General features: G+C 41.2%; 1 pseudogene across 1 annotated transcript; it reads left to right on the forward strand.

Annotated features, from left to right (window-relative positions):
* The first annotated feature begins 7,105 nt into the window (after window positions 1-7,105).
* LOC147059509 (trans-1,2-dihydrobenzene-1,2-diol dehydrogenase-like) lies at window positions 7,106-11,260 on the forward strand (annotated as a pseudogene). Its single transcript, XR_015065755.1, has 8 exons — window positions 7,106-7,453; window positions 7,804-7,926; window positions 7,989-8,100; window positions 8,560-8,723; window positions 9,218-9,470; window positions 10,329-10,453; window positions 10,554-10,752; window positions 10,855-11,260. The product of XR_015065755.1 is annotated as a trans-1,2-dihydrobenzene-1,2-diol dehydrogenase-like (transcript).
* Window positions 11,261-11,637: the final 377 nt, after the last annotated feature.

The raw sequence follows: 11,637 nt of genomic DNA on the forward strand, positions 1-11,637 counted from the left end.
ATCCGTATTAGTCCTTTTTTTTTTTTACCCCCATAAAATCCTGTCGTCAAAGCCTTTTGACATCTGCCAGCATGTTCGCAAATATTGTCCAAATGCCAACATTGCAATACCAGAGCCTCTGATGGGCATGGCGTAAAGTTTGAGTGTGTGTGTGTGCACATGCGTGTGTGTGTGTCTCCTGGGATTCAGTTGATGAAAGCATGGATGAGATCAGAAAGATGACCACAGGTTGCCAACCTGATGTCCCCTTTCTTGCTCCTGTTGTGCCAAATCCCTCCAAAAAGTGTGTGTCCTCACCACCATCCTCCCGTGCTCAGAGATAGGCCATATGTTCCCTACTCGCAGGTAAAATGCTGACAACGTAATCAAAATATTCTCAAGTGAGAATTGGGCAAAGGCTTTTTAAGGTGAATTTCTAAGCAGACTCAATGGCCATTGTAGTTTTAGCATACCATGATCATCTAATAATCACCAAAATTCCAATTTACCTCCACAACTCTAAAGATGGTTCCTACTATTTTGCATCTCAAGCCTCAGGAGGAAAAAAAAATGCCTTAAAAGAAAAGGCTGTGTTCCTAAGTTTGCACTTCTAATCCTCCTTGATGGGTGACTCCGCCCAGCCAGAGAACACGGATGGGGAAGAACTTGCCGGTCGCTTCCATCACTCTACACCATCACTCACATGGTAAACTATGTAGAGCAGAAAAGCCCCTCCCCTCTCTTGCCCCCCCCCCCCCCCCCGCACCCTTTCTGCTCTAACCCTTCTCCCCTCCCTATTTATCATATTAGTCTGCGCCCTTGAGCATTTTTCAGCCACGTGCATCCTTTGAACTGCACAGACTGAAAACAGGCAGTCCAATGTGACCATGTCTTGTTAATTATGTGGGTTGACGCTAAATGGTTATAAATGATTTACAGGCTGGGTTGTGGACGGTCAAGATTGGCCATGAAGGACAATGCGGTTCCTTGTTTAGCGACAAGTAAGAACAAAAATGTATACTAGTTTCACCCATCAGAAGAAAATAAAGGGAATATTTGGATCGCAAGATAAGACACTAAACAATCTCAAGGACTGACACTTGCCCAAAACTGAACAAGAAGTTGGGCATTTTGAGTTGAAGCGGCCATTTTCTTCTTCTACCAAACTCTCCCAAATGATGCTTTTTTTTTCCCACCTTATTTAACGTGAAAAGTTTGAAGGTCATTTTGGATTCTTGGTAAAAAAAAAAAAAAAAAAGGAAAACAGTATCCGAGCTGCTTATTTTTTTCAGAATATTTTTTGGGGGTCCATATAAGCCAATGATGGCCATCAATAATATTTTTTTTTATTGTTTTTAATTTTTCCTCCACTCATCACTTCTTTACATTGGCGGGAAAACCACAATTGTCCATTCCATGTGACATCCAGCGGATTCGACACACACGACTCATAAAGCTTGGAATGACACCAGTATATGGAGAGGCAAGTCTCCTTCTGCTTAATTAAGATAACAACCAAGTGTCACCACAGACTCATATGGCCGCTCTAAGTGCGCAGAAGGACTCTTGGAAGAAGTAACTTGGAATGGAGGAGCAATTTTCTCAGGCAGCCAATGTCATGCTGGTTCTGCTGACCGCCACGCTTCGTCTCACCTGCAAATGAACGTTGTGGCAACAGGTGGGGAGGCAGTAAAGATGGATTTGACTTCATTCTATTTGGGGGGCATCATGCAGTAATATGATGTAAAGTTCCCTAATTCCTCATAACGTTAATATTTAGAGTAGGGATGCTCCATACCAATTTTCTTCAGACTGATACGAGTCCTCAGCTTTTGCGTAGTCACCAATACCAAGTACCGATACTACTGTTGCTTTTGATACGTAACCCCTATATACCAATATAACAATTTTCCTTGAATTTGCATGTAATAAATGGCAATTTTCTATGCAGTGAAACAAGGCTAATATCTGCACTGATACTAATACCTGCACTGATACCGATACTGATGCCGATACCATCACCGATACATGGTATCGGTACTTATCTATCCCTAACCAGTTTTGATAAAACTGTTACATTGGGTGCTAGTCTCAAATATTTAAGCACAAAAACTACAACAGTATATAATATACAATAACATTCCTGATGTGATAGAGTAAAATTCAATCTTGACATCAAACAAGAATGACATGCTAATATCCGAGATGAGATGATTCACTTTTATTATGGGAAGCGAAGCCTTTTGATCGTCTTCCTTAGGGATTTTTTTTTTTTTTTTCAAGCGAAATGATTGTCTGTGTGTGAACGTGTGTGTAAGCACATAGCTCACAGCGGTGGATTCAATTGACAGTTACAACGCGGCAGCCCAACTCCCCTGAAGCGATAACAGCAGTTGTGTGCAAGCGCGCGTGTGTGTTTATGTCAATCTGCATATTTTTTATGTTCAGTGAAAAATGATGTAAAACATCGGATAAATAACAAATATTCGCGCCAGGGGTTTCTCTGTGTGTGTGTCAGTCACTGTGCATTTTTTTTTTTACAATTGATGACAAATTTGGCAAACTATTGGATAATAAACATTTGCCAATCTGAAATTTGCAAATAGTTATTTTTTTAAAAGAGTATTTAGATAAATTTTTGAGTGTTGGACTTTTATGGATGTAGGGGTGTAGCATGTTCTTGAAGAGTGTTACAGGCAGTAAATGTGTTTGCGAACGTCTCATTCAACTTCTATTTCTAATCTTGGCGTAGCCGCTGGGATTAACAGAGGGCCGTTGTTGTATGAATATTTCATGAATGCACGTGAAACAAATTGGAGGTTTGGATTAGCGTGCCTTTTTCTCCCGTTAATTAGAAGAGTCGGCAAACTTTGTTACAGTTATTATTTGCTCTACCTGATACTCCCTGTTCCCCCGCAGTTAACCAAACAAACAGTCAAGATAACTCCCAAAATAAACATGGCCATTAATTTCTTTATTACTATTGTTATATATGACTATTATTTTTATTATTTATATACTTTATTATTTTTATTATTCATAAATATGACATTTTCTTTTTTACTTTATCAATAGTTAGTAATAATTATTAACATGAACCCATTCAACGGAAACTGGGTCTGACCATAAACATCGAGTCGATTCAATATTTTTCCGAAGTTCAGTGGTTTACACCAACCTATTTTGGCAACGCTTCTGTTTGCTTTATGAGATGCTGTGACTAACCGGCCGTGTCCAATCAGCGGGCAGTGTGCCTGCAATGCAACGTGTTCTTAGTCTGTGTGGAAGGAGTTGCCGAACGGATTTGATAATCCCCCGCCGCCCCCTCCGACAGCATAAAACATGATTCCATTTGGAGAGAGATCCTGGCGAGGTGAACTTTCCTAATCCCAATAGCCAAAAAAGAAAACTGCAAGAATGAGAGAACTGATCCTGGGTGGGTTTAACTTCAGCAGTTCCATCAAAGATACTTTGTTGTTTCTCTGGTTTTGATACTGATATTTCCATTTCTAGATTGTCCACCTAGCTACGTGTCAAAGGTTAGATTGAAACCACAACATATAATCTCGATTCCTGGTTCTTCGCTACAATTGGAAGACGTTAGGCAGAAACTTCAGCACACAATTTATTCTATTAGTGTGTGTATGTGTGTGTGTGTGCATGCTTCTGTGTTTCTGAAAAAAAAAAAAAAAAACATCACGACCTGGTTTTCCACCAATCACCAGGCACAATGATCTATCATTGACTGTTTCCTCAATGAAATCTAACAAAGTGCTCGAGTTCTGATTTGTTACTGATTGCATAGAGATGATGGTGATGATGATGGTGATGGTGATGATGTTGATGAAGGCTACAGTCGACTGCGAATGTTCTGAGCGATATCACGGCTGAGAGGCCTGGTCACGCGCTTGGATATGCAGGTGCACAAAAGTGGCGGCTTTCCTGCAGCAAACAGGCAGCTCTCTCTCGTCAAAGGCGTACTGAGGCGTGACACACACACACACACACACACACACACACACAAAATCCACTAACAACCACATCTCCGTTCTAAAACACTTGCTGCCTCACGGATGGCTAATAAAAATATTACAGGCAATTAAGGAGGGGGGGGGCTGTAGACACGAGTGTCGTCTTAATGGTGGTACACTGTGTGAGTAAACAAGCTATGCATCCTTAAATATAACCCAAACTTCTAATGGCGGCTAATCATGTTCATGTTACTAACCCTAACCCTAACCCTGATTAACCATTCAAGCTTTATTTTCTTGATACGGCCAAATGCACTAGGCAAAGTGATATCCTAATTATTACAGGCTTTGATTGAGTCATAGCCATGAAATAATGCAATGAAATAGTTTTGGTTTTAATCACTGCCTAATAACAAAATAGACACCTGATAAAATATATGGAAACTACAATATTCAAGAAATAAAATAAAAGATCAGCTATTAATTTTTACATCCTTTTGTTAATGAGCCATCTGGTTCAAGCCCATTTTTATATGACATTGTTGAAGAGCAAAAAAGATGCAGATGATGATTTTACTGCCGAAGACCAAATTCAAACCCCCAACCTCAGAACACACACAGAACCCAACAGTTATTTTACGTCAACCAGGATTCCAAGATGGACCCTGGTATGAAATAATGACAAGGTGGCGCCATCTCCAAAGTGAGCGTTCAGATTCATGCTGCAGCTAATGGGGTCTCACTAAGACTGCACTGACGGATGAAATAAGTTCACTTTAGCACTCAAAAGGCAATAAAACCCCGTACGAGACTTTATTTGTTGTTCATTAAAAGCCCCGATTCATGCTCCGTCAGATCGAGGCATGGCAGAAACACATCTCGGTGCATTTGTAACCATAAAAACACTCATTAATTAAAAAAAACCAACATCTTTTTGTATTTCGCCCGTTGGTGAGAGCAACAAATCATTAGCTTTTATGAATACAAATTACGGGTCGCCTCAACGAGACGTTGCAAGTGTTGCGTCAAGCTTTTTTCATCACAGATGTAAAACATGAGGTCGTCCGAGGGCTGCTTAGGGATAAAAAAGCAAAATGTTTGCTTTTTGTCTTTGCACCTTTCAGTGACTCTTCCAGTCTCTGCATTTTATTTCTCATGATAAATAATAATACTAATGCATTTTATATATCATGCACTACATTTGGAGTAAAAATTATCAGCAGCCACTCTCAATTATTCAAAATTGGGACAGATTCAGTTCCTTGTTTGACTTCTATCTCATATCCATTATACGAGTTTCATCCAAGCATCCAGATCTGAGAGTCCGCTGTGACATCACCGTTCGGTCTCATCATTCTCTGTTCAACGTGGATTCGGAGGAACACAGAAATAGAGAATAAAGAGTGATAAATGGGCTATGTGCGGACACCCCCCCCCTTTATTCCCCTTACCCATCATCAGCGCAGGCGGGCCCAGATGAAGGGCTTCAACTAAGTAAGCTCCGGTCCAGCCAGCTCTTGCTCCACAAATCAGCCTCCCAGTGTGTGCGTGCTGCAGATAGAGATAGTGATTCTCAAAGGAGTCGTGCGTTGCCACAATGGTGGAGCGGCTCAAAAGGCTCACTCTACTCACAATCACACTTTTACTAATGGAAAAAAAAAAAAAATAACGGCTGAAATAAATGACCGACTCCCGGGACTCATCCCCGTCGAGGCCTGTCACCTTTCTCCTGCAGTGACCTTGAGATGAAGGAGTTGTTCCCACTGCTCCTCCGGAAAAAAAAAAAAGAAAAAAAACACACACACATGCGTGTCTCTCGTGACAGAAGGAGAGGGGAAGAACCTTCTACATGTCGGCATCAATCAAAGCAGGATTAGACCGCCTCTCTCCGGTCCTTTTTATTTCCCATTAACATCAAGCACGCTGATGAAATACAGTGCTGTTAAATGCTAACTAGTTTAGCCACAGTGCATCTGCTACTATCATTCAAAGGAAGTGTGGCAAAAACATCAATAGAGCTCATTGCTGATGGTAACCTTGCAGGTCCCGTCCATACATATTGGATTTTTCATATAACATAGCAAGGACGGGAAGGACAAAGTCTCAATCGTAAAGACGTTTTAATATGTATTTAGTGTTATCGCCTCGTGACAAGTATTTTTTGAATTAATAAGACTCCCTTCTACAGATGGATCCATTAAAAGTCAGGGTCTGATCGGGTTATACGCTTGTTCATCAGATGAGCGTCTGGGATAAAGTTGCAAGTTGGGGGTCTCCGAGGGGGTCTCCCGCCACCTGAGCCTCGTGGCTGGTGGCACACAACTGATTGGTTACTTCACACCAATTTAAAATGGGGTTGCCGTGTCAGGTTGCACCTTCTAGCACATTCGGCACTTCTCCCCCCCCCCCCCCCCCTCGACACCTGTGGTGATGTCACCGCATGGCCCTCCCCTGACCACTAGAACACCTTTTAAGTTGAATTTGTATAGTAGAGTTCAATAATGTACTTTCCTTTGAGGTTGCCCTAGAAAAAAATGTTCTGGGGCATTCCTACGGTAATGAGATCTCAGGTAATGGTTGGAATATGAGGCCAACCCCGGAGAAATTTGCATACAAATAGCCCAGCTGACACCTTGTTGGTATGACAACGCTAGCACACAGCTGCTAAGGCTCATTTTGGGTGTCAGTCACAAAATACACTACAAGTGAGGAATGTAAATTTTTAAATGGTATATTTTTAATTTAAAAGTGACCCTTAAAATGGCCAATGTGTTTAAGAGCTTTTGGATGGATGGATGGATGGATGGATGGATGGATGGATGGATGGACGGACGGACGGACGGACGGACGGACGGACGGACGGACGGACGGACGGATGGAACGGACGGATGGACGGACGGATGGACGGATGGATGGATGGATGGATGGATGGATGGATGGATGGATGGATGGATGGATGGATGGATGGATGGATGGACGGATATAAATAAACATATAAATACATTTTTAAACCTGCTTTTCCCGTTCTTTTTAACACCCTCCCACCCTGCCACAACTCCAGAGTAGACAGTAAAGATAGCTGACAACACCGCCCCCTTTTGACGGCATATGGTAGCACGTTAGGGCTAGGGGTTAGGGTTTAGGGTTAGGTTTAACGTTAGGGCTAGGTTTTAGGGTTAGGTTATTGGTTAAGAGTCGTAGTCTGGTTTCAAACTAAAGTCAGCTTTTTAACCTCGGGTTAGAGTTTTGAACTAGGGTTTCTGTTTCATACAAGGGTTTGAAATTTAAGTTATGGTTTCAAAATAGGTTTGGGTTGTCAAAGTAGGGGTTCAAATTAGAGTTAGGTTTTCAAACTTGGATTAGGGGTAAGGAGATTCAAGATTTTTAGATCTTAAAAAGAATGTTGCTGAAAAGCAAGGTAAAGCAATATTTTGAAAAAAAAAAAAAAAGTGTTTTCTGTATGCACAAAAGGGTGTACAGAAACCAGTGGCGTAAAAACCAAGGTACGGACTGGACCGAAGGTTAACTGCACCATTGCACCCCTACTGTCTATCTTTCTTCTTTTTTTTTTTATGCCTCAATTTGATAGGCGGTGAGTGATATAACAGTGTAATCATTTACTTCTTTTACCAAACAGAACTTTTGATTGACCTTTGCTCACTATGTGCATTAGCTTCCCTTCCTCACCCTCACAAGTTGTTACAGATTGTTAAGTACAAAACAAATCTGATGAACACTTCATTCAGCCATAAAATCATAACCAGTCTGTTTTGATAAGGAAGTAGACATAAGCACGACCTCCCCGACGTATAAATGCAAGAAGCTCCGAGGCATGACAGCTCTTCTCGCCAAGGTGACAAATCAAGAGTAGCAAGCGGCTTCCAGCATGGCGACCCGATGGGGACTCTGCGGTGCCGGAAACATCAGTCACGACTTCAGCGTGGCTTTGAGGACACTTCCACCTCAAGACCACCAGGTTTGCAAAACAAGAAGCTCCCTGTATCTACGCTCACCTTGCGCGGACTATCATTTGTCTAGATAAGAGCCATCGCATCGAGGAGTTTGGAGCGGGCCCAAGACTTCGTCAAGAGGCACGGCATCCTTGAGGCGTACGGCAGCTACGAAGAGCTGGCCAACGACCCAAATATTGGTGAACGTCAAAAGCAAACAATTTTTCAATTAGCAGGAGTTACAGTCAAGAATGTTAAAAAATGACTTTGTCAACTCTTATTTAAAACCCTAACCCTAGTTTGAAACCCTAGTTTGAATCCCTAACCCTATTTTACAACCCGAGTTAAAAACCCTAACCCTAGTTTGAAACATTAACCCTAGTTTGAAACCCTATTTTGAAGCCCCAACCCTATTTTCAAACCCTAGTTTGAAATCCCTAACCCTAATTCTACACTCACAACACTTGACTGTACAAGTGAAATCCATTGAATGTTGTTTTTTTTTGGTGTTTTTTCTTGTTAAATTGATTTTGCGATAAAATGCTAGTTTACTAAACATAAAATAAAAAAGTTAAAGTATAGAAAATAAAATATATATGTATAAGAAAGATGTAACTCATACCAAAAGCAAATTCCCATCATGTATTTATTTTATACAGATGTCGTATATGTGGGAGTGCTGCACACAGAACATTGGCGAGCGGGCCTCCTCTTCCTCAATGCTGGCAAGAATGTTCTGTGTGAGAAACCCTTCGCCATGAACTCTGGTCAGGTGAAAGACCTCGTCAACGCCGCCAGAACAAACAAGGTCTTCTTGATGGAGGTACTCTAAGGCCAGCCATTATCGATTGTGCACATTGTTTACACACATTGGGCCATTTCATTGGCCTTGCACAGCATGTTTCGGGTTGCCATTTGTCCAGCCAGTCACTGAACCGCTTAGCCTGATTCGGGTCGCTGGGGGTGCTGAAGTTTACCCCAGCAGTCATCATCAGGGGGATTGCACAAATCAAAAACTAATATTTTTACAAACCCATAAAATCTTTCTGAAAATCCTGATGAAAATTCAATACATTTTCCTAGCGGGGTATAAGTGGAAATGATGAAAAATATTCCGGCAAAAATCTGAAAATATCCAAAAGTAAATTATTAGTATTCTACGCATGTATATAGTTCCTGTAAATGTGTCAAGACAATTTCAGCCATGATGGAATAGACAGTATGTCTTCATGTCATGACTCACAAGTATAAAAAGAAAACATGTTGTGTCCAAAGTGTCAGAGAGGAAGTGATGAGCAGCTACCCTGTCCCTCTCAGGCAGTCTGGTCTCGCTGCTTCCCCACTTATGTCGAGGTGGGCCGACGGCTACGTGAGGGGGCCGTGGGGGAGGTCAAACTGGTCGAGGCCTACTTCGGCTCTCCCCAGCTCGACATCCCGCGCTCTGTGGAGAGGGAGCTCGGGGGAGGCGCTCTGCTGGACATCGGCGTATACTGCCTGCAGTTTATCCTGATGGTGTTCGACGGCGAGCGGCCTGAGTCTGTCCAGGCCACGGGGGTGTTGCTTGACTCGGGTATGAGTCAGCAATTTTAGTTTAGGATTAGTCTCATTCACCACCTACTGTAGATCAGTGATCACAAGCTGCTTAGCCTCGACGTTTAATGCTAAGCAAATTTCCTCCTAAGTTGCAGAGGTGGGGAAAGTACTAACTTGGTGTTGCAAAATACAAAAAAGACTCTGGTGAAAGTAAAAGTATGATTCAACAAATTCATATGAACTAATCATAACTAAAAAAAAGAATACATTACTTTTGTGTGTTTTCTAAGATTGTACTGATACATTTTTTGACTGATTGACTTCTATTAAGAGTTTTTTTAATCTGCAAAAAAAACAATAACAAACTTATTTAGACAATGGAATACAAAGTCCAGCTATCATTTTAAATTATTTCAAAAATAAGTAACAAAAATTAAGTCTTGATAAAAGAAAATATAAATACTTAAGTACAGATACCTGAAAAGTAAATATTTGTCTTTCCACTGCTGAATTGCAAGCAAGTTAAAGAAACCATTGGAGGAATTCTTCACGTGGAAAAGCCCAGTTATCTTTGAAAATGTCAGACTAATCCAAATCCCTCCCCCGGGAAGCACAGTAATACTGCAGACTGACAGGCAATGTGGACCTGCTCGTCTCACAGCCAGATAACCTTCCATGAAAAACTGTCACATTATAACGGTGATTTCCTTATCTTTCACCAAACGCCGTGTTGCACCCTTTAATCGTCTCCTAATGATGAAGGTGTGAAATCAAATTCCCCCTGTCATCTTTACTCCAACTCTAGAGCTGCATTCAATTAATTGAAACATCTTTGCTCGGTGTTCCACAAACTAAATGCTAACCAGCCTGATTTGTGATTTTTGTTGCTCACAAGGAGTGGATGAGTCTGTGGTTGTGGTGATGAAATTCTCCAGGAAGAGGATGGCTACGTGCACCTTCTCCATCGCTGTTCGTCTTCCAAACGATGCTGTCATCAGCGGCACCAAGGGATCAATCCAAGTAAGAAATCACAATGAAATTGGATGATAAAATACCCAAATGATTTTGGGAGACTACAAAACAGAATGGTAGCATGCATGCTATGTGGTCCGGCAGTTAGATAACAGGTTTGGCACATTTAACATTTTCTTCTATTATTTTTTTGGGGTCATTTCCTGAAGGTGTGTAGCCAACCAGACTAGTGGTAAATGACAGCATAAGTGAGTATCCTTTGCCAGAGCCTGACCTCCCGCTCAACTTTACCAACAGCACCGGACTTCGCTACGAGGCTGAGGAAGTGCGACAATGTCTTCTTCAGGGTAGAAAATTACAAAATATATACATAAATTATAATGAATCTGGTTTGAGCAAGTTTCAGTGTAGAACTACACATGCAGTATAATACTCCTCCTCTTCATCAGGTCTTAAGGAGAGCCCACGGATGCCTCTGGCTGACTCCATCTTACTGACAGAAATCATGGATGAAATCAGGAAGCAAGTGGGCGTTGTCTTTAGCCAGGACAGCCAATAATGTTTCTGGAAAACATAGCCAGCTTCACCTGACTTGAACCCAGAGACTGTAACCACCAAAAAGCAAACAGCTTGACTCTCTACTTCAAAGCCCTAACTGTAGTTTAAAAAGCATACGTCGAAACCCTAACCTTTAACATTAACGCCTAAACCTAACCCTAACCTTAACACTAACCTTAATCCTCAGCAGCTGCAGCACAATACGCAGGGGGACAGATCGTGGTCCAAATGAAATTGCGGCCGACATGTCACCCCATTCCCAGTGCCATCTGTGCCTAAATCTTCATTAAAGATACAATTATGAAATGATTGCGTCGTGTTGTTCTTCCACGTGTGGGCTCATTTCTTACTTTTAGGTTTGCGTTGTGACATTGCTGTTACATTATAGGTGAAAATAATCTTGCTCCTGCAGCATGTGTAAACTGACTGTGGTTATTTGAAAATATTTTCCTTTTTAAAAAAGTCCATTGCAAGAGTGACTATTCTTAAAGTAAATTACAATTAATGTGGTTAATTAAAAAATGTCAACACAGTGTGTATGCATATACTTTTCTATGGTTAAAACTAAAATAAATGTTTTAAATATGGATTTGAAAAATAGAAAATATACTTCATTTGTATTCCTTTCACAATAATAATAATATATCTTATGATAATCAGACATACAAAACAAA

Source organism: Syngnathus leptorhynchus, chromosome 3 (genome assembly GCF_054491065.1).
Source record: "Syngnathus leptorhynchus isolate UIUO chromosome 3, UIUO_Slep, whole genome shotgun sequence".
Taxonomy (NCBI): domain Eukaryota; kingdom Metazoa; phylum Chordata; class Actinopteri; order Syngnathiformes; family Syngnathidae; genus Syngnathus; species Syngnathus leptorhynchus.